This window comes from Podarcis vaucheri (genome assembly GCF_965113315.1).
Source record: "Podarcis vaucheri genome assembly, chromosome: 2".
NCBI lineage: Eukaryota > Metazoa > Chordata > Lepidosauria > Squamata > Lacertidae > Podarcis > Podarcis vaucheri.
In genome coordinates this window covers 49831971-49858176 of record NC_138760.1, presented here as the reverse complement: position 1 = coordinate 49858176, position 26206 = coordinate 49831971, and the positions used below count along the sequence as shown (strand labels likewise).

The following is a 26206-nucleotide window of genomic DNA, read 5'->3' as shown; positions in this document are numbered from 1 at the left end:
TATGTAACATCCCTCACTCCATCCCAAGAATGATTTGTGGAACAGGTGGGAGGAATTTAGGTATCAGGACAGCAAGTAGTCACTAAGGGTCTGAAAGATAAAAATCTCTCAGACGGTGTCTGACTTTAAGAGTTCACTGAAGCCCCAGACTGACAGAGTTCTGTCTGCTGGTCAGCTGGAGTCATTCTGTTGCTATTCCCTGGAGCTCTGATAATCAAATCTTGCTTATGTTATGTTATTCTACTTAATGACTGTATCTCTGTTTTGAATTCTGTATTACTTGATAGAAGCACTGAACTTCTCTCCACTGGTGGTGCCATTGCTGCTGAATCCAAAAGATCTCTTGCATTTGGCAAAACCCTAATGGAGCATGCATAAATTGTTAAATTGCAAATCTTCTCGGATCTGTTGGAAGGAAAGATTCAGCTGAAGTAGTTCCCCACAAAAAAATAGTAAGAAAATAATTTCAGAAAATAGATGGAGGTTTAACAAAACTTGTGTAAACTAAAGCAAGAGATGAGCAAGGATGAAAGAGAAGATAATTGTATATAGTTATGGATTCTTTTTCCAGAGCCTTGTCCTCCTGCTGATAGGAACGGCTGAGCTGTCAAACTTGCCTCCACAGGGAAAAGAGCAGAATGAGTCAGAATCAAACAGCCTGCTATGAGAGAACACAACTGTCTGGTATTGTCCTCTGGGCCCTTTAGAGCAATCATGGAGGCTTATCCTTTCCATCTTCATTTTTAGAAGTGCTGGCCCCTTTACAGAAAACTTAAGGCACTAAAGCTTGAAGACTGAAGCAGCACAGAAGAAGGGCTCAGCCATGGCTGCCTATCTCTCTCCCCCTCTCCTTTCTTACATAATTGATTGTCTTGATAACAATGTAAATATTCTCTTTGAAATACTAACCTTATTGGCTATGCTAAAACAGAGTGATTATGCCCTTCACTGTCAAAATATAAGGAGGAAAGCATGGGTTGTCACCAGAGCATTGACAAAGAGATGGCCCAGAGCTTGAACAGCATGTGCAAATATTCTACAGGAGTCTGTAGCTGTGCACGTGCTCCTGTTTGACCACTGACACATGGGGGCACTGGTCTAGTTTTTACCTTGTGTGGCTAAGATGAAAAACAACATATATCCTAGGAAGAACATACATTGAAGCTGTCCTCTTTAACTACGTCATGGAAAGTTTGGGATGTAAGCGGTGAAACTGTGTAAGTTTTAGATGATTTGGAAGAGTGTGTCTGACCCATGTTTGACACTTGCACCAAACTTGTCTCCTTTTCTTCTAGAAAAGCAATAGTACATATTGGTGGACCTGTCCCAAAGTAGGTCATCCCAGTGTATCCAGTTCACAGGCAAGGTGCTATAAACATAAAACATACGGTTTTGGTTGAATAGTCATCAGCTGAAGTTAGGTAGCCATGCTCCCGGAAGTCATAGAAAAGTAGAATTGCAGGGTTTGAAGGCACCCCAAGGGCCATCTAGTCCAACCCCTTGCCATGTAGGAATTTCCATTAAATAATCCCTGATAGATGGCCATCCAACCTCTGCTTAAAAACCTCCAACGAAGGAGAATTTGCCACCTTCAGAGGTCATCTGCTTCACTGCTGAACAGCTCCTCCCATGCTGTGTACCTACAGGAACATTTTGTTCCTGGCTCAGTTATTTCTCTTTTACATGTTGCAAAACATCCATTTCAGAGATGAACTACCTGCCATATATGTATTTATTCAGGGTTCTGCCCAAGCTTGCATTGCTCACCAACCTCACCAAAAACCTGCCCCACCAGCCAGCCAGCTACCCTCTAGACCTCACCTCCACATACTAACCCATTAGACCAGGGATGGAGAACCTTTTTGGGTCCCTCCCTAAGGGCCAACTGCAATGTTACATAACTGTTGATGTTGTAATCATGGTGTCACATGATTGACAGGTGGATGCCACCTGTTCAAATCCCAGCCTCTGTGATTGAAATGCAGAGTGTGAGAAGGGTTGCAAAGCCTGGCCTGTGCTGATCTTCTCAAGTTTGTGCAGTCTTCCTCCCGTTTTTACTTTACCCACCAATGTATAAATATAAAACCTCATTTAACTGACTGCTGTTCTCTTGTATTCTAATCTGGGCAGGCCTTTAAACATTGCATCTCAGACTATGTCGTTGGCTCAATCTTTTCAGCTGCATTACAGTACAAATGTGCTTTGACTTTGAATTTTGCTGCTCCACTTGTGGGTGGCAAAAATTGGGCAGGGCTATTTCATGGATTCTGCAAGTTGTCTGTGATTTATTTCATTTCATTTTTATAAACGGTAGGACATGGCTTGTGTAGTCCCTCAGTGGCACCATCAGAAATGTCAAGTTGCAAGTCTGTAAAAGTCAAACCTTTTGGCATTCCTTCAGATCCCAGGTTTTTGGACATAGAATGGATTTCATGAGAAGGGAGGGCAATGGACTCTGCATATGTTAGAAGGATCTGCTGTGTGTGTTTGTGTGAGTGCGTTGATGTTCCAGGAAGAGTTCTAACACTACCAGGTTTGAGCCTCCCCTCTTCTTCACCCTGCCTCCCCAAAATCTGGAAGATCCCTGTGAAATTTAACACATTGACAACGGCATCTTTTCACAACTCAGCGTGATGAATGAGACAACCCTGACAGTGATGGTAAGTTATTAATGTGCTGAAAGTGAAGGTTTAAACTATTTTAAGAGTGATTCTCTTTGAGTGCTGCATTGTACAATTTTCAAGGAGCACCTGATTTTTATCCCACTCGGCATCTTTATTGGATTTGAAATTGTTTTCATATATGTTATGGTTTTTCGTGATTTTTAATATATGCAGTTGTTTTAACTGTTGTTATATATGGAATTGTTTATATATATATATATAATTATTATTTTGTGAAGTTGCTTTGGGATACTTCATAGGAAGTGATCTATAAATGAAATGAACTAAATTCCTGCCTTCTATCACATTATCTGTCATATTTGGTGAGCCATTGCTCATCCCATGAATTTCTCAAACTTCTCCCATGCATCTACTGGTGTTGTTTCTAATCACCTCCTTCTCTGTATATTACCAAATTTAATGCTGGTTGAAATATGTACCCAGCATTAAAACAAGCATGTGCCAAGGATTTCCATATGGCATGCCTGTTGTGCATACTACTGAAATTAATGCACAAAACTAACTTGGGTCCATTAATTTCAGTGGGTCTACTCTTGGTAGAATATAGTTGGTTTAGTGTTCAGCCTGAAAGCTATGGTACAGAGATGGAAAAATAATGGTGGGTGAGCATTTATCCCCACAAAAAATCATGACAACAGGTTGCAAACTGTCTCATGAGCGCAGCTACAGAGTCAGACAATGAAGCCCATAGCTTCATTCTGCAAACCAGGCATAGGCAAACTCGGCCCTCCAGATGTTTTGGGACTACAACTCCCATCATCTCTAGCTAACAGGACCAGTGGGCAGGGATGATGGGAATTGTAGTTTCAAAACATCTGGAGGGCCGAGTTTGCCTATGCCTGCTGTAAACTAAGAAAATAAAATAAAAGCTGAATATTCCCGCATCCAACAGTGTGATTCCCACCTCCCCCAGGTTATTTTGGCTGAGGCCAGAGCTCATGATGCAAAAATCCATGCTCATGCTTGCTCCAATATTCAGCACATGTTTTCAGCTGTCGTAATACATAAACAAAGGCCCATTTGGCATGATGCTTGGGTGACATTTATTCCTTCCTTGTCGTTCTGTCAAGTTGATCACAGATATCATTGCCATGGAGAGACATAACACACATTTTTTAAAAAAAGCTAGGAGGCTCATTTGTGAAAGGGCATGGGCGGATTTATTTGTTTGAGCTTTGAAGCTACCTCTGGTGTGATTGGCTGGTCCTCTGTGAACATACATCAACCACTGCTCGAAGAGAAGCTGCTGGTGTCCCTTCAGCAGCCATTTTACACACAATGCAAATATAGCAGCTCTGCAGCCCAATCCTGTGATCTCCCCTCTGTGATCATTTTCTTCTTCTTCTTCTGCGCGATGCTCGGCCCTGCTGCAATGATCAAACATCAGCTCCAGATCAAGGCCAAGGAAGGCAGCTATGAACTAAGATGCACAAACTTTCTACATATGCTTACCTCAGCAAACGTTCAGTGTGATCTTTTCACATCAGGAGTTGCTGTTGCCCAGCGTGAGCACAAATGCCAGCAATAAAGGTCTCTCCTGCTTCCCTCCAATTGGGAGGTCAAGGTCATCTTAATGTTTCTGTTTGCTTACACAGGTACTGAAGGATCTCAGGCCACTCAAGCCTTACAACAGAAACCCACACCAATTTGTAAATGTCAACCAATTACACAGTCGCCCCAGAAGCACGTTAACTGAAGAAGTTCCCAAATGAAGCCTCAGGAAATCCTCTCGCTTTGATTACTCAAGGTCTCAATTTGAGACGTAGATTGGTAGTCTTTTTTTATTGCTAATACGATATATGGGTGATGCAAGCACACTTATTCAAAATCCCTGGGCAGAAACAGAGCTCTCTCTGCATACATCATTGCGTTGTCATGCCATTCCGTTATTCCCTTAACACAGAAGTGCACATTTCATGAAACCCAGATATGACATTTAGGACAAATTCATCTTTACCTTCCAGAGCTGCAGGGCTTCTGCAGCAACTCCTGGCATCAGATGAATGAGATGGATGCCTTGGCAGCAGAGACCATCACTAATGGAAAAACCAGCATTCAAATGGTGTAGTGTGGAAGCATCTAAACTGAGCCAATTTAAGCTGAAAAATGAATTCTCAGCCATGCAATCCTACGTATGTCTGCTCAGACTGAGTTCAGGCCACACTGAGTTCAGTGGGACATGGCCTCAGCCAGCATAGCCCACCCAACTCTTAAACGTTAGATTATATTTTGTTCTGATAGGAACTTGCATGGGTCAAGCACTCCTACTCCTGATGTCTGACTCCCAGACAGGACATTTGTTGTTGTTGTTTAGTCATTTAGTCGTGTCCAACATTTAGTTGTGGACCAGAGCATGCCAGGCACTCCTGTCTTACACTGCCTCCCGCAGTTTGGTCAAACTCATGTTAGTAGCTTTGAGAATAGTCCAACCATCTCATCCTCTGCCGTCCCCTTCTCCTTGTGCCCTCCATCTTTCCCAACATCAGGGTCTTTTCCAGGGAGTCTTCTCTTCTCATGAGGTGGCCAAAGTATTGGAGCCTCAGCTTCAGAATCTGTCCTTCCAGTGAGCACTCAGGGCTGATTTCCTTCAGAATGGATAGGTTTGATCTTCTTACAGTCCATGGGACTCTCAAGAGTCTCCTCCAGCACCTCAATTCAAAAGCATCCATTCTTCGGCGATCAGCCTTCTTTATGGTCCAGCTCTCAATTCCATATATCACTACTGGGAAAACCATTGCTTTAACTATACGGACCTTTGTCGGCAAAGTGGTGTCTCTGCTTTTTAAGATGCTGTCTAGGTTTGTCATTGCTTTTCCCCCAAGAAGCAGGCATCTTTTAATTTTGTGACTGCTGTCACCATCTGCAGTGATCATGGAGCCCAAGAAAGTAAAATCTCTCAGTGCCTCCATTTCTTCCCCTTCTATTTGCCAGGAGGTGATGGGTCCAGTGGCCATGATCTTAGTTTAGGACAACATTACTCTGGGTCAAATCAGACCACAGATTTATTGATTACAAATGTAGAGGTTTTACATAGGCATTGGGTATAACCATTGAACCAGTATCCCTTTTTGGGGTCAGCCCAGGGCAAAAGGGTGCTAGGACAAGTAGGAAAGTCTTCACGGGACTGCTGCCTTGAGGAATGCTATGGCCTTTGCCCCTGGCTGGGTGTCTGGACAGGAGAAACCCCTCCCATATCCCTTTAATGGGATACTCCTACAGTCTGGAAGGGCAGGCAGAAACTCCACCAAAGACTAAAATTTGTCAAAAGCCTAAACTGCAAAAGTTATGACAATTGCTATGAGGTAGGCAAAAGCAAGGGACAAAACCAATTAGTCTGGATGTATTAGGCATTCACTATTAAATTAAATTCCTTGCTTCCAAGAAGCTCATTGTGGCACTCATGGCTCTTCCTCTCACCATGTTCTCTTTACATCAGCCCTCTAGTTAGACTGGGAGACAGCGATTGACCCAGGATCTCTCCATGAGTTTCATGGTAAATTAAATCCTGGTCTCCTGGGTCCTAATCCCCTTAAAAGCTCTCCACCTTATTGCACATTCTATAAAAAATATGTAGAAGTCAACAAGCTGGGGGAGGGGAGCAATATCTTCCCATTGGTCTGGAAATTTATGTTAGCACCTTTAAACCTAACTAAGGAAGGAAGCGTATGAGCGATAGTAAATAATTTCTGAAGTGCCCCGTCTTCCACACAGGAGTGATTTAGGATGTTCAATATCTGTGCATCTTCGCCAGCTGTTGCTCATAATTTCTGGCACAGTGCAAAAACTTATGGCAGCAGTCGCAGTTCTCTCACCACACTGGTTGCAAACTGAAAAAACTGTGTCTCTGCATAAACTTATAGTGGGTGACACATGAACCAGTACGACAGCACAAACTGTTAAAAACAGCTAAACATCTGAGCACTTAAGTTCTGTCCCAGAGAACACATGGTGACTTGGTAATGCAAGCCATCTTGACTATGAGTCCTGGAAGACCCGCTCACAGCCTTGAAGGCCTTTTTCTGTCTGTCCTGGAAGGACAGCAACAGAAGCTGAGGCTGCTGAAGAGGCCAGAGGCCTTCTTGGCTGTCGCTTACTGCAGGTCCAGGTTGTTGAGCCTGAATTTCCATAGCCACCGCCCAACACGAACCACCATTGGCAGGATTAGCAGCAGCAGATATGTTCTATGGTTTTGATAATACCGGTATTTTATTTTCGTGTTAAGTATGTTACTTTGAATGCATACTTATTTGATTCCCTTCAATAATATTGTGTCCTGGATTGTTTTATTTGATGTTTTAATGTGTTGTAAACCACTTGGAGATTTTTTTTTGGTAAAAATATAAAGTGGTATAGAAATATAAACTAAGCTAAACTAAGCTAAGCTAAACTAAACTAAGCTAAGCTGTGGGACGCGGGTGGCGCTGTGGGTAAAACCTCAGTGCCTAGGACTTGCTGATTGCAAGGTCGGCGGTTCGAATCCCCGTGGCGGGGTGAGCTCCCGTTGTTCAGTCCCAGCTCCTGCCCACCTAGCAGTTCGAAAGCACCTCTAAGTGCAAGTAGATAAATAGGTACCGCTTTATAGCGGGAAGGTAAACGGCGTTTCCATGCGCGGCACTGGTGCTGGCTCGCCAGAGCAGCTTCGTCACGCTGGCCACGTGACCCGGAAGTGTCTTTGGATGGCACCAGCTCCCAGCCTCTTGAGCGAGATGAGTGCACAACCCTAGAGTCGGATACGACTGGCCCGTACAGGCAGGGGTACCTTTACCTTTTTAAGCTAAACTAAGCTAAGCTGAACTAAAATAGCCCTGAATGGGATTGGTGCAGCCTATTATGATCCCTGGCCTGCCATTGTCCCCATTCTTTTAGACAGGGACACGAGACAATGCCAGCCTGTTGCAGAGATTTATGCTGATTGGAATTTTGTAAAGGGGGGGGGGATGTCATGGACATTTTTAATAACATGTTAAATGACAGGTGTTTTAAGATAAAAATAATTTACTATTAAAATACGTTTCAATGTGTTATTTATTTATATAAATAAAATGAAGATTAACAACACCAGTTTGCATGGTTAAAGTGCCCTTTTGAGTACACACACAGAGGGAGTGAAAAAAGCCCTGGGCTACTCTTGAGTAAAACTTGGTGGATACCAACCTTACAACCAGTCTAGGGGGTGAATTGGCTGTCAGCTTCTTCCTGCTCCTCAGCCTCAGCACGGCCCCCTGTAGAACTCAGCAGGGAAGAGGTTGGGAGCGAGACTAGAATTTGTTGGCTCTGCCTGTCATTGGTTTTGGCACCCCCTACTGTTGGGCTCCCTGCCTCCCTCCCTACTAGTTCCAATGGGCATCAACCTCCACCGGGTTTAGAGAGCATGTCCAAAATGCCAAGAGCATGATGTAGGCTGTTATTGTCCCCCTTCTTATAAACATTTCCACTCTGACAAAGTTGAACAAGCACAGAGCTTGCTTTTTATGTGCCTGGGGATGTTTCACCATCACAGTATTATTTTCTGTCTCCTCTTCATTTTGTCTGTATAAAAGATACATATTTAGGGAAGTCATTGAAAGTCTTTCCCTATTAAGTTTACCCCTCGTTGTCAGTGTTGCCAATATGCTTGGTGCCAGCCCATGTCCAAAGTGATCTGCTGAGTTCAGTTTGTATTTCAGCCAGGAATGTCACATCGTGTGAAATGTGGGGGAGGAAAAGTCCACAAAATGCTGGTGTCAGCAAAGCCGGGGGGGGGGAGGACTGTGAAACTGCAGAGATCTCTGAGGGGGGGCGACTTTCCTGTTCTAGAAAGGGGGGGATTACAGACAGTCATTATGAATCCCCAAGGAGGTACCATGCAAAACTAAAATTACTCAGAGCTTTGCCTCATTATGAAAATCAGATTATGAATAGGCATGATCTTGGATATTTTCAGTGACAGATCATATAGAAATGAGCTTGATGGTGCAGGCACTATTTTACTCAAGTGGTACATTCGTTTGCAAAAATAATCAATAGTTGGATGTAGTGGAGCAAGCAAGCCAGGTGATCCATAAGTAACTAATTTTTAACTCCTTGTTTTGCACAAATCTCATTGATTGCCCTTGACTAGGGACTATCTAACCAAGCAACTTTTTGTTTCAACCTTCTTCAGTTGGACCAGTTCTGCTTTAGAACAGAATCATTGCTTTTGAATGCATAACGAGCACTGCTGGATCAGACCAGAGGCTCATCTACTCTACGTCCAGCATCCCATTTTCACAGTGGCCAACCAGATGCCCATGGGAAGCCCACAAGCTGGACATGAGTGTGAAACCACTCTACCCACTTTCATTCTCCAGAAACTGGTATTCAGAGACACAGTAGTAGCTAATGCCCATTGGGACTGGTAGGATGAAAGAATGGAAGCCATTAGGAGGTGAAGCTTGAGCCAATGACAGGCAGAGCTCAATTACAGAGCTTCTGAAGTTAGTTCCTGAGTCTTACATAGATGTAGATGTAGACAGATTTGTAGAATTTGAGGGGGGAAGGGTACCAGAATGAGTTGCACCTAAAACATACACAGCATGAGAAAAATACATTGTGTGGTTTCTGGCCCATGCTTTGAGTAAATGGCTACAGCAGATCCAATATACCAATCATTGCTCCATATATATTGCTTGCAAAGATTTCAGTTCATAAACCCTGCAATGTTTTTGCCATAGGCAATGATGGAAGAAAGTTTATGTTCTTAATTCTTAGCCTTGAAAAGTCATTCAGGCAAAAAATAAAGTTTTTGCTGATTAGTGGGCAGGATAAAGTGAAGAAATTGAATTCTAGTATCACACTAACTTGGTATCATTGCTTTTTAATTTTGTTAACTTTTGAGATCAGGCGGAATCAATATGTGCCTTTGAACCTGAAGAATGGCTAGGAACAAGAATCAAGAGTTTCAGACAATGTACCCAATTAGCTTTATCTTGGGTTTAATACATTTATGAAGGATTTGGAATGGAGTTTTATCCAATGTTTCAGTGGCACTCTACCAAGCTTAGGAAAGGACTTTCCTTTAGGATCTGCTCTGCATCAGCAATAGCCTAAGTTTGAAATTGGACAAGAGAAAGATCACATTCATACCATTCATTTAAAGCCGTATCATACCTCTTTAAACAGACATAGTTCCCCCCCAAGAATTATAGGAAGTTAAGTTTGTCAGCAGTGCTGAGAGTTGTTAGGAGACCCATATTCCCTCAAACTGAAAGTCTCTATGGGGGTCTAGTAAAAAAAGATGGTTCAATTTCATATCACTTATTAATAAAGATGGATATTTTATCCAGCTTATGCTGAAGTATGAGCTAGATGAAAATACAGTCAAGAAGATACAGCACACCCATGCTCTTTTATTATAGCTTATATTTTATTATATCTGTATTTATATGGTCTTCACATAATAAGAAAGCAAGGGAATTAAGATTAACATTTTTGTTTGACTCACCTTGCATTCAACGTATTGGTAATTACTGTGGTATTTTCTTTTCCAAATATCTACAAGTATTTGTTCAACCTCAAAAAAATTCTGCTGTACTCATGTTCCATGTCTGCATTGGTGCTGCAGGGTGCTTCCCCACCCCTGGTATCTTATCTCTTTTTTCTCTTTCTTATTTTCCTTCTGCATTTTTTTTCATTTTCTTGTAATTTTAAAACTTCAATACAAATGATATGGAAAATAAGAATAATAGTGTTTTAAATGTATGGTGTGTGTGTGGCCAAAGAGAAGTCACATGTCATATGTTCCAACTAACCCTATTTATAAGGGCCAATCTTTGTTTCATAGGGTAGTTCACCTAATACCATCCATGCAATGAAAGAAGGGATAAATGGGTTGTACTGGCAGCCAAACTCCTCTGACATTTGTGTGTTCTGAGAGAGCAAGGAGGAGTTCAACCTGTGTGTGCATAGAACAAAGATGAGGAGGGATCCCGGCCCAATCAAATTCCTTCCTGATGTGGAAGAACTCTATGCATGTGCATTGAAACATGCAGAGAACTCTACCCCATGTGCTTTGAGCAGGCAGGTGTCTGAGGATGTGGGGACTGCCCACGTTGCCTCACAACTCACTCTATACCGCCTTTCATATACTGTATGTGGAAGTGACCTTGTGTTTGGCAAACCGGTATCCTCGTTTTGCACCCAATTTCTTTCCTTTCCTTTTGGAAAGTGCTTGATGAAAAAGAAAATGTAAATGTAAGTTGCTAGAGTTGCCATTCTTGGGAGTTCAGCCCCTCTTTAGCAATTAGATCTCCGAAGACAACACAACTTGTCTTTACTGCACCTGTGAATGCACTTGCACAACCTGTAATTTCGTACTCTAAAGCTGAGGCAGCTGATACTGATATGATAATAATGTAGTATGTTTTCTTTCCTAACAGACATTTAACCCAAAGAACACCTTCTTGGCTTCTAAATCAGTGGAGGACAGGCTTTTGGAGTAAATGAATACAAAAGGATACAGTGTATCCTTCAAGAAAGCATAGTCATGGCAGTAAGAGTTATAGGACATTTACAGTGATCTCTAGTATGAGGTTGGAAGGCCATCTGTCATGGATGCTTTAGTTCAGATTCCTGCATTGAAGGGGGTTGGACCAGGTGACCCTTGGATCCCTTCATGGGACATGATTCTGGAAAATTGCAACACAGATCTTCTCAGCCAATTATTTCAAAAGATGTGCAGTCCATTCACATGCATACGTACTGAGAAGTAAACCCACCTGAATCCAATGGGATATACAGTATGGCCCTACTGAAATGGACAGAACTTGAAAGAGCTTAACATTTGCTTGATCCCATCTACAAAGTCTCATCCAATGCACCAACAGAAGAGCAGATCCAGTCTTTGAACACTCAGTTTGAGGGGATAGAAAACCTGTGCACAATCCGATACTGAAATGCCAAGTCTCTACTTCTCTGACATCTCATTCATTCTCCATGAGATTCTGAGAGCACATCAGCAAATTATTTTAGTACCACAGAATTCATTTCGGCCCCAAAGACTTTTCAGGTAGTATCAGGGGATGATTAGCTGCTTGTGCTTAAAATTGTGCCCCTTCAGAGTTTGTGCGGCCCCACAAACCTCTGTGTGTGACAGAGCTCCTCAGACATGTCTGCTCTAGTCACTAGTAGAGTCTGACAGTGGCTGCCTGCGGAAGCGCTTCCAGCAAAGAAGTTCCTTAACGGAAACGCGTCTCCTGGACTCACGACGTGGCAGCTTCCGGCGAAGCATGGGTCTCCCTGCAGTTGCTTCTGACACCTCCCCGCTATTTTCGCTGGAAGTGTCTCTCACCCCTTTCTCTCCCCTGCTGTTTCCTGCCTGGGCTGCTGCGTCTCTCTCAGCATTACTGAGATCCTCCTCCAGAGACCCCTCGCTCCCCCTCCTTGTCCCTGCTTTAGCTGCTGACTCTCTCCCAGTCTCTGGGAGCCCTACCACCTCCCTTTCCTCTGATGTCAGTTCCCTGACATCCACCTCCCCTCCAGGGCCCCCTTCTCCCCCGCCCCTACTCTCTCCTCTGGGCGGTGAGGAGCTGAAACCCCGAAAAGAATCCTCTTCATCTTCAGACGTCTCGAACATTTCCCTCCATCGGTCTTCGTTCCGACTCGCTGAATCCTCCTCCACCTCGGAATCAGAGAACCCCTCCAACTCTTCTTCTTCGTCGGTGGTGGCGAAGTATTCCCTCCGGAACCTCGCCACTGGCTGGGGTTTACGAGGGAATCTCTGATGAAAAGTTTCAATCAAAACCTCGTCATCTACATCCTCTGCCCTGACCCAGGTGTTTTCCGACTCCGGCTCCCCTTCCCACATTACCAAATACTCTACTTGCTCTCCCTTCCACCTGGAATCGAGAATCTCCGCTACATGGTAGCTGTGTTCTTTTTCCTCCATAGTTGGTCCCCTATTGACCCTCCCCTCTCTGTCCCCTATATACGGTGACAGCAACGACCTGTGGAACACTGGGTGCAACTTCATGTGGTTCGGTAACCGGAGTCTGAAAGCCACTGGGTTGACCTGTTGCGTGACTTCAAATGGGCCCAGTCTTTTGGGTCTTAACTTCTTACAACCTCCTTTAAATGGTAACCCTTGGGTGGACAGCCACACCTGGTCCCCCACCCTAATGCTTTCCCCTTCCCTTCTGGTTTTGTCTGCCTGCCTCTTATATTCCTCCTTCGCCCTGTTTAAATTAAGTTGGAGCTGGCGATGGATCGCTTCCATTTCTTCAACGAACTGTTCTGCGGCTGGAACGCTCCAGTTCTCCCCTTCCCCCCCTGGGAAGGCTCGGGGATGACACCCGTGATTAGCCAAAAAAGGGCTCATCCCCGTGGACACGTTCTCTGCATTGTTGTAGGCAAATTCTGCCAACGCCAGCTTCTCCACCCAATCATTCTCTCTGTCATTCACATAACACCTCAAATATTGCTGGAGGACACCATTAGCTCTTTCCGCCTGCCCGTTGGTTTCTGGATGACGGGCAGTAGAGAAATTCACCTCTACATGCAATAAGCTCATGAGCTTCCTCCAGAACCTGGAAGTAAATTGTTTCCCTCGGTCAGAAACCACCCTCAAGGGGGCGCCATGCAGCCTAAACACATTTTCCACAAACAATTTAGCGGTTTCTTCCGCTGTGACCGCATGTGAGCAGGCTATAAAGTGGGCCATCTTGGTTAACAGGTCTACCACAACCATGATGGCTGTTTTCCCTTTGGACCTGGGCAGATCAGTCATGAAATCTATTGCCACTGCCTCCCATGGCCTTTCCGGCGTGGGTAGTGGTTCTAATAAACCTGCCGGTGCCCGCCTCTCCCCCTTGGCTCGTTGGCATCGGTCACACCCTCTCACATATTCCCGCACATCTTCCCTGACCTTGGGCCACCAGAATTCCCTGGTAACCAGCCACATGGTTTTGTGTTGCCCAAAATGCCCTGCTGTGGGGCTATCGTGCAGTTGCTTGAGTACCTTTTCCCTCAATTCCCCTTCAGGTATGTATAACGCTCCCTTGTAGTACAACGCCCCATCTCTCTCCTCAAAACCCCCGGGTTTGTCTCCCTCCCTCCTGAGACCCCTGAGTTTGTCCTGGGCATATTCATCCTGCACCGTTCCCTCTACCAGTTCCCTTTGCCCCACCAATGCCGCCCCACACACCCAGCGGTCCTCGGGAATGACATGGGTCTCTTCGGGTGCACCCTCTCCCTCCAAATATTCAGGTTTGCGTGAGAGAGCGTCCGCCCTAACGTTCTCCGGGCCTGGTACGTAACAAATCTCAAAGTTAAATTTGGAGAACTCCTGGGCCCATCTCAACTGCCGTTGGTTGAGCACTCGCGCAGTTCTCCAATACTCTAGATTCTTATGGTCCGTGCACACTTGCACCTTCTGTTGTGCACCAATTAGCAGGTGCCTCCATCTCCGGAAGGCCTCATGAATCGCAAGAAGTTCCCGGTCGTACACCGTGTAGTTCCTCTCAGATTTGTTCAGCTTTCGCGAAAAGAAGGCACACGGTCGCCACTCTGACCCCTCCTTCCCCGGCTGCAGAAGAAGCACCGCCCCTATGGCTCTGTCAGAAGCGTCTGTTTCGACCCTCAGCTTTTTTTGTAAATCCACATGTAGAAGTTGTTCATCAGAGGCGAAGGCCCTTTTCAGTTCCTCAAACGCTCGCTCCGCCTCCCCCGTCCAAACAAACTTCTTTTTACTGCTGAGACAGTCCGTGATGGGCGCCGTCAGGTGGGCGAAGTTTCGGATGAACTTACGATAAAAGTTTCCAAACCCTAGGAACCTCTGCACATCCTTCTTGGTCTTGGGTGTTTTCCATTCCAGCACCGCTTGAACCTTGCCGGGGTCCATGGCCAACCCCTTGTCTGACAAGCGGTACCCCAGGAATTCCACCTCCTTGGTATGAAACTGACACTTCTCCAGTTTCACCCACAGTCTGTTGGCTTGCAGCCTGCTCAACACTTCTCTGACGTCTCTCACATGTTGCTCCTCATTCTCCGAATACACCAACACGTCATCTAAGAAGGCCACGCAATTCTTGTAGAGCAAAGGCCCCAGTACGTGGTTCATGAAGGCTTGAAAACACGCGGAGCCTGTTTGTAATCCAAAAGGCATAACGAGGTATTCAAATGCCCCCAAAGGGGTGAACATGGTGGTCTTCCATTCATCCCCTTTCCTTATACGTATCAGGTTGTACGCCCCCCTTAGGTCCAGCTTTGTAAAAATCTTTCCTTTTCGCACCCTGGTCAAAATATCATCAATCCTGGGCATAGGAAAAGCCGCCAGCTCTGTCACTGCATTTAGGCGCCGAAAGTCACATACCAGCCTCGGCTTGTCCGTGTTTTTTTTATCCACAAAAAACACTGGGCTACCCCCCGCTGCCTTGGACTCTCTGATGAAGCCTCTCTTCAGGTTCTTGTCAATGAACGCTCGCAACTCCTGCATTTCCCTGTCTGACATGGCATACAACTTGCCTACAGGAAGCTGTGCTCCAGGGAGTAAATTGATCTGGCAATCAAAGGGCCTATGCGGGGGTAGTTGGTCAGCTTCCTTCTCGCTGAACACGTCGCTGAGATCAGCATACTGTGGTGGCACCTTCCCCTTCCCCATTACTTCAGTCCCTGCTAGGGTGGCTTGGGCCCCTGCTGACCCCTTTTCCCCCCTGCAGTGTTCTAAGCAATGTGCTGAACCGAAGGAAACCACTCTTTGATGCCAGCCCACCAGCGGATCATGTAAGGCTAGCCAGCTCATTCCCAAAATAATGGGAGCGCCTCCCAAGGTGGCCACATTAAACGCTATCAGTTCTGTGTGCCTTGCCACCCTCATTATCATTGGGACGGTCTGCAAGCTAACTCCTCCTCCCAACAGTTCCCTGCCATCGATCGTGGTCACCTGCAGGGGGTTGCTTAAAGGGATAGTCTGTATCTGATGTTCAGCAGCAAACTCCTTGCTCATAAAATTGCAGGAGCTGCCTGAGTCCAACAGCGCCTTTATTTTTAGGGGGTGTCCATTTTGCAGCTCTAGCGACACTTCAATCACTAGAGCAGGTCGAGGAGCTTCTGGCACGGGCACTTTCACTGCTCTTTGGCCTGGCTGCAGTGCCCTGACGTTGGCTTTTACCTGCTCCGTTTCTCCCTGCTCTTCCCCCTCAACTGCTCCCACCATCCCTTGCCATTCCTTCCTCTGGGGGCAGACTCTGGCAAAGTGGCCTGGCTGTTGGCAGAGATAGCATTTCCGGGCTCCCTTTCCCTCCTTCTTCGCCCCCTCACTGGGCTTTGAAACTGCGCGCGCGCGGGCTGTTCCGATTTCCATCGGCTCTGCCGGCGGGAAAGCTGGCTCAGGAATGTCTGGAATGCGTAACTCCTTCCAACGTTCCCCTCTCCCTTCCCGCCTCTCCAAGGCTCTTGCCTCCTGGCACGCTCCAATGGTCAGCGCAGATTTGGTCAGCTGATCCATAGACACCGCCCTGGGGCTCCTGGCCAGCTCGTCTTTCACAGCTGAAGAAAGACCTTCTTCAAATAGCATCTGAATGGGTGCTGCCGATAAATCCCACCCCAATCTGTGAATCAGCATGGTAAATTCAGTCCAGTACTCACGGACAGATCTGCTTCCCTGCTTGCAAGCCATTAGCTGTCTGCGCACCACCCCTTCCTCAATATCGCTGGAAAACATGATATCCATTGCACGAAAGAATTTCATAGTGTCCTTTAGGATATCGTTGTGCGTTGCCATCAGGGGTCGAACCCAGTCCCGCGCCCCCTTCTCAAGATGCCCAATTACGAAAGCAACTCGCGATTCCTCATCAGGGAACTCATCAAACTGCACATTCAGGGCATATTGCATCTCAGTCCTAAAGGCATGGTAATCCTTGGGGTCCCCCCCAAACTTCTGCACCAATCCTGGTACCTTTCTGGGGAACTGAGTGGTTCTCCCCTTTTTGTCAGCATCCTGAGCCCTTCTCTCCTCGAGCCTCGCCGTCTGCAGCGCAAGTTGGACCTCCAGAGCTTGATACCTTTCTTCCAAGCTTGGACCAGCTCCAACCCCTGCCTCTCCGGTTCCGGCTGGGTTGCTCATGATGCTTTCTCCTGCACAGGCAGCGTACAAAGACTGTCAGACTGCTATCAGGGGATGATTAGCTGCTTGTGCTTAAAATTGTGCCCCTTCAGAGTTTGTGCGGCCCCACAAACCTCTGTGTGTGACAGAGCTCCTCAGACATGTCTGCTCTAGTCACTAGTAGAGTCTGACAGTGGCTGCCTGCGGAAGCGCTTCCAGCAAAGAAGTTCCTTAACGGAAACGCGTCTCCTGGACTCACGACGTGGCAGCTTCCGGCGAAGCATGGGTCTCCCTGCAGTTGCTTCTGACACCTCCCCGCTATTTTCGCTGGAAGTGTCTCTCACCCCTTTCTCTCCCCTGCTGTTTCCTGCCTGGGCTGCTGCGTCTCTCTCAGCATTACTGAGATCCTCCTCCAGAGACCCCTCGCTCCCCCTCCTTGTCCCTGCTTTAGCTGCTGACTCTCTCCCAGTCTCTGGGAGCCCTACCACCTCCCTTTCCTCTGATGTCAGTTCCCTGACAGGTAGCTAGCTATTTCCTGACCAATTCCTTACCAGTCTGAACTCCAATCCCTACCCCTCACCACTAGTCACATGACATATGAAAGCTGGGACACAGGCCACATCCACACCAGGCATTTAAAGCGCTATTATACCACGGCTTCCCTCAAAGGAACTGCTTTAACTGTGTAGTGTGGATTTGACCACAGTTCCCTTTTCAGGAGAAGGGGCAAAAACAGGAATTAAGCAGTTCTGCCTTTCTTTGTCATACATTAAAATTTCACATTAATTACTGAACAGTGAGCCTATCATATCCTTCCTCTTCTTCTGAACATATCTGAAAAAGATGCTTTTGTTGCTCTCAGCATGATCCTGATTAGCTTTCCTGACACAGTCCCAGAAGTCTGCGCTGCTCATCTATATTGGACTTTGGCAAGTTCTCCTTCCTTCCTTTTCTTAAATGTGTGTATGTGTGTGTGCTTGTGTGTGTTTGTAGTTCCTTGTTATGCCTGTTGTGCAGTCATACTGGCTTTTAAAAATGTCTCCTATTTTTCTTTCTCCTTGGAATTGTTTGCAATTGTGCCTTTACTAACTTTAGAATTGCCAAACTATTGCTAAGACAATAGCTACAGATACATTGTTCTTTCCATAATTGCAGGCCAATACAAGTTCATCGATTCAGGAGGACTGCAGTACACTAGCTCAGCACAAAGCTTGATATCTGGCAGAAGGGAGTTTCAATTTCCACTCAGTCATTTTCAGAAATATAGTGTTTCAACAGTACAGACTGGCAGCCCTTTCTGGGCTGCAAGTAATCTGTGGATTTTAACCAACAAATATGCCAGTTCCTAATTTTATCTTCCTACTGAAGGCTCATCTAAGTTCACCCCATTTGATCGGCCCTTTTTGTGTGTGTCTTTAAATAATCTAATGGAGACTTTCTACACTTATCAGGAGGGTATCTGAGGAGCCTACTTTGGCCTTTGGCCTTGCCCGCCACTGTCATGTGATGCCTGGAAGGTTACCTAGAAGAGAATGTGGCTCTCAGGTTCCAAAAGTTTTCTCACTCCTAATGTAAGGACTATAACTTGTCTGTTTTTTGTAAGTACAGGTATTTTTTTTTATCCCGTTGCATTGTTCTTGTAGTGGGTGGGGAGAAGAATGCAGAATATAAAAATTTATAGCACAAATGAATATTATTTTCAAAACAGCAACAACGCTAAAACAAGATGGAGATGCAAAAGATTTTTCCCTCATGGGGTGAGCTAGCATTTCTCCCATCTTCACACCATAGTTGAAAGACGTACAATAATGATCATCAGTCCTGCCATCTGGGATGCCGTTTGCCTTCATAGAGATACACACAAATCTCAGTGTGATTGCACATGGACACCATAACCAGCAACCTCTCTGATGCTGAGCTGGACAAATGAATTGGCAGGGCAGCTATGGCAATGGCAATACTAAGATGAAGGTCCCCCAGGCTTGTGTGTTGAACACACTGCTTTATGGCAGTGAGTCATGGACAACTTACAACTGTCAGGAGTGATGCCTCGATGCCTTCCATATGCGCTGTCTCAGGAAGATTTTGGGTACCACACGGCAGGACAGAGTCTCAAAGAAAGATGTACTTTTCCAAGCCCACATCCCCAGCATGTTCACACTTTGTCTCAGTGGCATCTATGCTGGCTTCTTCACATACACAGAATGGAAGATGACAGGATCCCTAACGATGTGATTTACAGGGAGCTGGCTTCAGGTACCAGGACTGTTGGCGCACTAACTCTGTGTTATAAAGATGTCTGCAAGCATGACATGAAGATGCTGGAAGAGTTGTAGAAACATGCAAAAAGTTGGACTCAAGGAGTCCATTTGCAATTCAAGTTCTAATCTGTTTCCAAAGAGTATAATACCAAGCTGATATTTCTACCGTATGCTATTTGTGTTAATCATTTTTTGTTTGTTTGTAAAATTGGGTATAACTATGTGTGTTTATGTGTTTCTTTTATACTTTTCTTCTTGACTCCAGTTTTGGCTGCAAGAAATATCTTGTTTCAGTTTTCTCTGGTTTCAGAAGGCCATTTTCTATTTTATCAAGTGAAGCTTATGGGAACACCAATTAGAGCCAATTATAACTTCATTTACCTTTAACCCACAGTGCAGTGACCTTTGTATTTAACCCAATTGGAATGCTGCCATGCTAGAGTTAATTGTTAAATTTGCTGATCCATGGTAGGAAAGGGTCGGAGTAATGCCCATTTAGAAAACAGTGGATTGTAATTGAACACCTCCTCTTCCCAAGGAGCAAAAGCCAGTGATCCTTTCAAAATTTTGCAGTTCAGCTGCCTGGTTAAAGAAAAACAAATGTGAACCTTTATCTACAGTATATACCTTTTCCCCTTATATTTGTGCAATTGTACATTATCACTGAAGCTCCCTTGGCAAATAGAGCATCTGCAGATTGAGCTCCTCAAAACAGTGCAATCCTATGCTCCTAGAAGTGACTTTAACTGTGCATAGGATTGCAACCAAAGAGTCCCAAAAGGCAAAGGTAGAACTGCTCATGAATGGGCAACTTCCCAGGTTTTCTTTAAATATTTCCTATTGGATTCACTAGGCTGCAGAACAAACATACTAAGTAGAACCACTATGCTATATAAAGTTAAAGGTACCCCTGATCATTAGGTCCAGTTGTGGCCGACTCTGGCGTTGCGGCGCTCATCTCACTTTATTGGCCGAGGGAGCAGGCATACAGCTTCCGGGTCATGTGGCCAGCATGACTAAGCCTCTTCTGGTGAACCAGAGCAGTGCACGGAAATGTCATTTACCTTCCCGCCGGAGCGGTCCCTATTTATCTACTTGCATTTTGACGTGCTTTTGAACTGCTAGGTTGGCAGGAGCAGGGACTGAGCAACGGGAGCTCACCCCGTCACGGGGATTTAAACTGCCGACCTTCTGATCAGCAAGTCCTAGGCTCTGTGGTTTAACCCACAGCACCACCCGCGTCCCACTAGTGCTATATACTGACCTCTAAACATCCATAGAGTTCATATTTCCTTACTGCTGTAAAGCTGCACATATCAGGATATGTGGATGACTTGCGCTTCCACTGCAGTGTGCAAAGTGAGAACCTAGGGATATTACCCATGGAAAGATGTGTGAGCTTTAGTCTACAAATAGATTTAAAACATATCCTCAGTGTGGGATTTTTTTATTTCACCATTACAGAAAAAGCTCTTTTGCCAGTTCTTATAACTGTTATAAATTAGACATATAACACATATGCAAGTCCTATGAGTAAAATCAGTGAAGAAATAAAATATGATATTTTTTATTTATATTCTGTGCAGTACTCATGTTGCATGTATGGTGTTCATTTACACAGATACTGCTCTGAGGCCTTTTACAATCATTCAGTGTATAAATTTTAGGAAATAACAGAAAAGTTACTGAAGTTTGAGTATATTAGCTTGTTGGTTGCTTACACTATACGGGCTGTTATGACCTTCCAATGACATTGTTAGTAGCTGGCAGGCTGCCAGTCTCTGCTGAGATAGGGCCAGTGTTGTGATTCGCTAATTGCAGCATTAAGGCAACCTATTGCAGACAGTGTGTGTGTTTTGCCTGGGCCGGCTTAAGGTATATAAACTGCGCCAAGTGCCCGTTTGTTTTTCTTGTTCTTCTTGTTCCTGATGTTCCAATAAATCCTTTCTGAGCTGAATCTTGGTCTTGGGTCATGCCTGAACCCACCTACACTTCACAGACAACTCCCCATTTACATGGGGGTTACGTTATGGACCCCCACAGGCATCAGTGAAATGACATAAAATGGGGAGATGCCTGTGGGAAGAAGCTTTCCCACACCTCGACTGAGGAAGCTGTGCTTTCCCTTGGGACTTGGCTGACCAGGTGCTCTCCATTTCTGGGTAACATTTCCAGGTCATGTGCCCGGTCATGTGCAAATAGAATGTACATAAATGGAGAGTTGCCTGTAAACTGGTGGTATTAGGGCTATGTAGGGAGTGAATTATTTTGTTAATCATATAAGCGTCAGGAGTTTGGTGTGGAGATCACCTTCCTGTCTTCTCTGTACATATTTCCCCATCCTCTCTGTTCACATTCCCACCCTTCCACCTTTATCTTCATCAATCTACCCGCACTTCTCTCACTTTTCCATTATAATTTGCATGGTTGCACCCCAGAAGTTTAAAATGGCTCCTGAATGGAAATGTACACAGAGTCTCTCTTTAAAGTGCCTCTTGAGTATTTTTAAACATTCCCTGAATTGCAGTGCACCTGCTAGATAATGATGGCACTTGCTGCATTGGTCTATTTATAAATATTGGTGGCGGCAATGAATTAAGCTACTCCTGACTATGTCCACAGGAGGACTGAGTGGCAGAAAAATTACATTGGAGAAATGTTTCCGACATTGCTACAACATTTTCTGAGCAGCCTACCATTTTAAGCAATTTTAAAGACCCTCTCTATTTATAGAGTCAAGGAGAAAACGATAGCACCCATGCCAGTTAGGCAATTAAAAGGTGCTGCGGGTAGAGCAAAATTGACACAGTTACCAAGGGAACAGGTTTTTATTGTCACATGCTTATGTCTGGATAAGCATTTGGAAAAGGGATTCCGCACAAGCGGGAAGCTAGGTAGGAACTTTGCTGAGCGGGTGACCGGGAAACAATACTTAACTCAGGAAGCAGTCATAGACTCATAGAATTGTATCTCTCACATAATCATCACCCCAGTAAAAGTAAGATAGTGCTATATAAACAAGGTGTGCAGGTCCCAGGGGGAGATTACTGTCAGGGACCTGGGTCGAGGGTCTGTAGACTGTCCTCCAAGGGTGAAGCAGGGTCCAAAGCGAGGAGCCGGGCAAGGACGGGAACTCTGGAAGAACAGGTCTGGGTGCTGGCCGAAACAGGTCTTCAATGACGTTGCTCCCACAACCTGGGACCGGGCTGACTGGCCTTTATCTTCTCTGAGGCCAGGGGCGGTCCCGGCCCCCAGGTGACCCGCCTCTCCTGGCCTTAAGGCAAGCACTCCTCCTGGGAGAAACCAGTTCCCTCCGCCTCTCTGCCCTGAGCCTCTGCAGCTCAGGAGAGGCTGGAGGGTTACTGGACCCAGGGGGAGACTCACCTTCCCCTGACAGGGCTGGGAGAGGTGCACCTGTAGGCAATGTGTCCTCAATCACCTCCAGAGCCAGAGTGGATTCACCTGGTGCCTGCTCCTGAGGATCCGGCACAGGTGCAGGCGCTTCAGATACAAGGCCCTGCCCCAGCTCAGCTGGCCCTGGAGGCGGGGACTCCTGTGCAGGCTGAGATCCCTCCGGTTCAGCCTCTGAATTGGATTCCCAGGCCATCACACCAGGCTTCAGATTGTGATTGTGATAGTAGCAGGCTAAAACAAAAACAAAAAGATTAGAGACCACACTTGGAAAATTATCACACATTTCTTATAACTTAAAAGAATTTTCGAGTTGTAAAGCATCATACGTACGAAAAATAGTTGCTGGCTTAGACTCCATCTGCAGTATACACTTGAAGCAGTATTATACCACTTTAAACAGTCATGGCTTCCTGCAAAGAATCATGGGAACAGCAGTTTGTTAAGGGTTCTGCAAGTTGTTAAAAGACCCCCATTATCCCCACAGACCTACAATTTCTAGAGTTCACTAGGAAGAGGGACTTATTGTTAAACCACTCTGAGAATTGCAGCTCTGTGAGGAGAACAGATGCCTTGTCTCCTCCACTCATCTTTGCAAAGAACCTGCTCCACGGAGATTGTTCCTTCCCTATTTCACTTCCTTGTTGGGGCTTGATTCAGGGAACCTAAGGCCAAAGTACATGAAGACAGTCCTCTATTTGAAAGTCTACTTGACAGGCTGCCTGGTCCAACTAGCAGGAGCCTTAAAGTTGTCCCTCATCACTTAACACCGGGACAGCAGATTTCCATTGACTCTCTTAAACAGAAAGTAACTGCAGCCTATCTGAACAACAATCATTTTGCTGGTTATAGAATAAAAGTCCAATATGAGCAATATGAGGCCTACGTTCATTTTAACAAGCAAAATATCCTTACCTCTACAAAATCACTGGCCCATATGTTCTGGATGGAATCACCAGTTTAGAATGGGGAACAGGAATACAGTGACTTGTTATTTTGTTGTAAGGTTCTGGTGTCACTTTTCATCCCCGACAGCAGCAAAGGAGAAAAGATCAGAGTAATATTGGACTATATCCAGCACTGTCCTTCCACCGCTCTTTGATCCAGTGAAGGTTTTTGTGAATGCAGCAGGATGAGTGGACAACTTTAGCCAATTTCCCCCTTTCCTCTGCAACTCCTATGTGGAAACAGATGAGGGAGGAGAATAGGGTTGCTGCAGAAGGAAGAGGGAACCATCACAAATCATCGAACCTCGCTTCCAAACACTGAGCATTACCAAGACACAGAGGGGTGCAAAGTGTTAGTTTCTGTTTCCTCACTGTGCAGCTGCTTGCAGTCACAGGACTCTGTTTACATTCCACAGAGTCCAGATACTGTTGGAGTCTCACGGGAAAGGGAGACGGGATGTGACGTTACTGGTTTCCTGTTTCATTTGTTCTGTTTTTCCTTTGTTCAGTTGCTCTCTGCTTCTCATAGAGAGAAGATGTATTTTTCTTCACTCTCTGTATAGCTTAGTAATAAAGTATAGCAATGTAGCCCATACCTATCTCATCCTTCCGTTGTGGACTTTGTTGTTTTAATGCTCTGCTGGGAGGGCTCGGAGGAAGATGAGCCTTATCAGCTCGGACGAACGGAGCTGAAATCCCAATACAAAGTTCAGTGTGCTGCTGGCACGAAAGAGACAATGTGCTTCTCCTTTGTCCCACTCAGCTCCCTGCACCTCCCACCTTCCCATCTCCATAAAGAGCAGTGACACTCGCCAACAGGAAAAGAGACATGCTACTCTGCCTTGCCTGTGCCACCCCATTGGCACGTCTGTTAAAGGTAAGAGCCATACAGAGGGAGAACAGGGGCCTTAAAGTTTCCTGTTAACAGCACCTGGACCACAGACTGAACTGGCTCACAGGTCACCAGGCTACAGTCTCTGCTAGTATGGTGAGATGCATTGTATATTCTTCTCTTTTTAAATTATAGCAGTTATTTGTAAATTTTCATCCATCTGGATAAATCAGCACATACGAGCTGTCATTCTGTGCCCTCTTTTGTTCTCTTTTTTTTTTGACAGCATGCAAGTGGCCACCCTAACAACTGTTGATTAGGGACTCTGAAGTATAGCACCCACAAATAAGCGGTGGATCTGCTGCAAAGTCACAATAAAGAAACGTTTGGAAATTCTCCAATTACCTGTGGAAGACTCCTACACAAGATAAAAAAGTACGCTGCTTTTTTCTTCAAACGGCTGTCATTGTTTCATAGATGTGGGTGTGAAGCCTGCAAACAAACACTGTGTAAGGAGCTGGTTTAAAGGGTTTTTTCGTTTCTTTTTAACACAGAGAGCATGATTAAAAGATAAGTGTTATTCCTCATTATAAGGAAGAACTAAACTGTAAAGTCCTTCAAAAGCCTAAAAGCAACCAAAAAGCTGTTTTACATAGCACGACACACAAAGTTAATAAACTATAACATCAATACATTTTTATGTTATGTTATGTAAGGAGAAGGATGAAACAGTTGCATGCTCATAGTGTAGGCAGATCAGGAGAAATTGGATGCTTGCTCAGTTATTAATTCCTCATTCAGGAAAGTCAGGTTGCTGGATTGCCTTAAAACAGTAGCAGCTAGTTACCAATTGCTCTCTTCCCAACCTTCCATTCCTGGAAAAGATGATTGAACAAGCTTGTACTAACACATTCTAGGTTACTGTCACTCTGGGCTCTAGCCTGAGTATTAATTAATTAATTAATTAATGCCCCACACTTCTTCCTAAAGGAGCCCAGCAACTAACAAGTGGAAAAGCAATAAAAACAATCCCAGAGACTGTGCTTGTGGTATTTGTATGCGATTGTCAACCAGACTTCTGCAGTAAAAATAATCCCTCCTGTTTTCAATCTGCAGGGAGAGAATTGCTGATGTAACTAAAGTAGCACCACCCATGAACAAGAAAGAAGTATCAGCAGATTCGGGGGAATATCAAGATCAGCTGGAATTCAAAATATTATAAAAACCTCTCCCAAGTTCAGCAAGAATGCCTCCCCTATAAGGGACACCTGAAATTGATACCTCACTCTGAAATGCTTCTGGGAGATGATATATAATGACATAAAGAAAATGTTGAAATATACATTCATAAAGAAACCAGAAACATTTTTACTGGGCATTGTGGGGAGTGATATAAATAGAAAGGAATGTAAGCTCTTTTTATATGCAATAACAGCAGCAAGAATATTACTGCCCAAAAATGGAAGCAAGAAGAATTACCGACGATTGAAGAATGGAGAATGAAGTTAATGGACTATGCAGAACTAGATAAACTAACAGGAAGGATTCGAAACCAGCGGGACCATAAATTCACGGAAGACTGGAGTAAATTTACAGACTATTTGAAAAGTATTTGTGAAGATCAGACGACGTTTGTAGGTTTGCAAGAAGTTTTGTGAGGAGTATTATTGGAAATATTGCAAAAATGGAGAAGGGGAAGGATGATTTGTTAAGAGATGTAAAGGCAATATAAAGTTAAGAAATGCATAAGAAGTGGTTAAAACGGTGGATCATCAGAGGTGCTGATGGAAGTCTAAAAAGATTGTATAAGTGATAAGTTTTGTGGTACATTTTATAATTTATGTGTGTGTGTGTGTGTGTGTGTGTGTGTGTGTGTGTGTGTGTGAAATGGATACCTCACTCTGCTTCCCAAAGTGAAACTCCCCCAGTTTCAATACCCGAAGTGGGACCTCAGTTTGTTGCAGGATCATGATCTGGGCCCGTGGGGCAGGGCTGTGGTTATGTTCCATTCAGCC

At 45.0% G+C, this 26206-nt stretch overlaps 3 long non-coding RNA genes across 3 annotated transcripts in view; 2 read left to right on the top strand and 1 right to left on the bottom strand.

The window, feature by feature from the left end:
• The window catches only part of LOC309527813, a 71955-nt gene extending 48272 nt beyond the window's left edge, over positions 1-23683 (bottom strand). The window contains exon 1 of the long non-coding RNA XR_014217368.1: positions 23328-23683. This is a non-coding gene — a long non-coding RNA (uncharacterized lncRNA). The remainder of the gene's footprint in view (positions 1-23327) is intronic.
• On the top strand, positions 324-4883 carry LOC309527817. Its single transcript, XR_014217374.1, has 3 exons — positions 324-452; positions 2402-2660; positions 4280-4883. It is a non-coding gene; the product is annotated as an uncharacterized lncRNA (long non-coding RNA).
• A 16-nt stretch (positions 23684-23699) lies between the features above and the next one.
• On the top strand, positions 23700-25424 carry LOC309527822. The gene is made up of 3 exons (XR_014217380.1): positions 23700-24236; positions 24478-24626; positions 25308-25424. It is a non-coding gene; the product is annotated as an uncharacterized lncRNA (long non-coding RNA).
• The last annotated feature ends 782 nt before the right edge of the window (positions 25425-26206 follow it).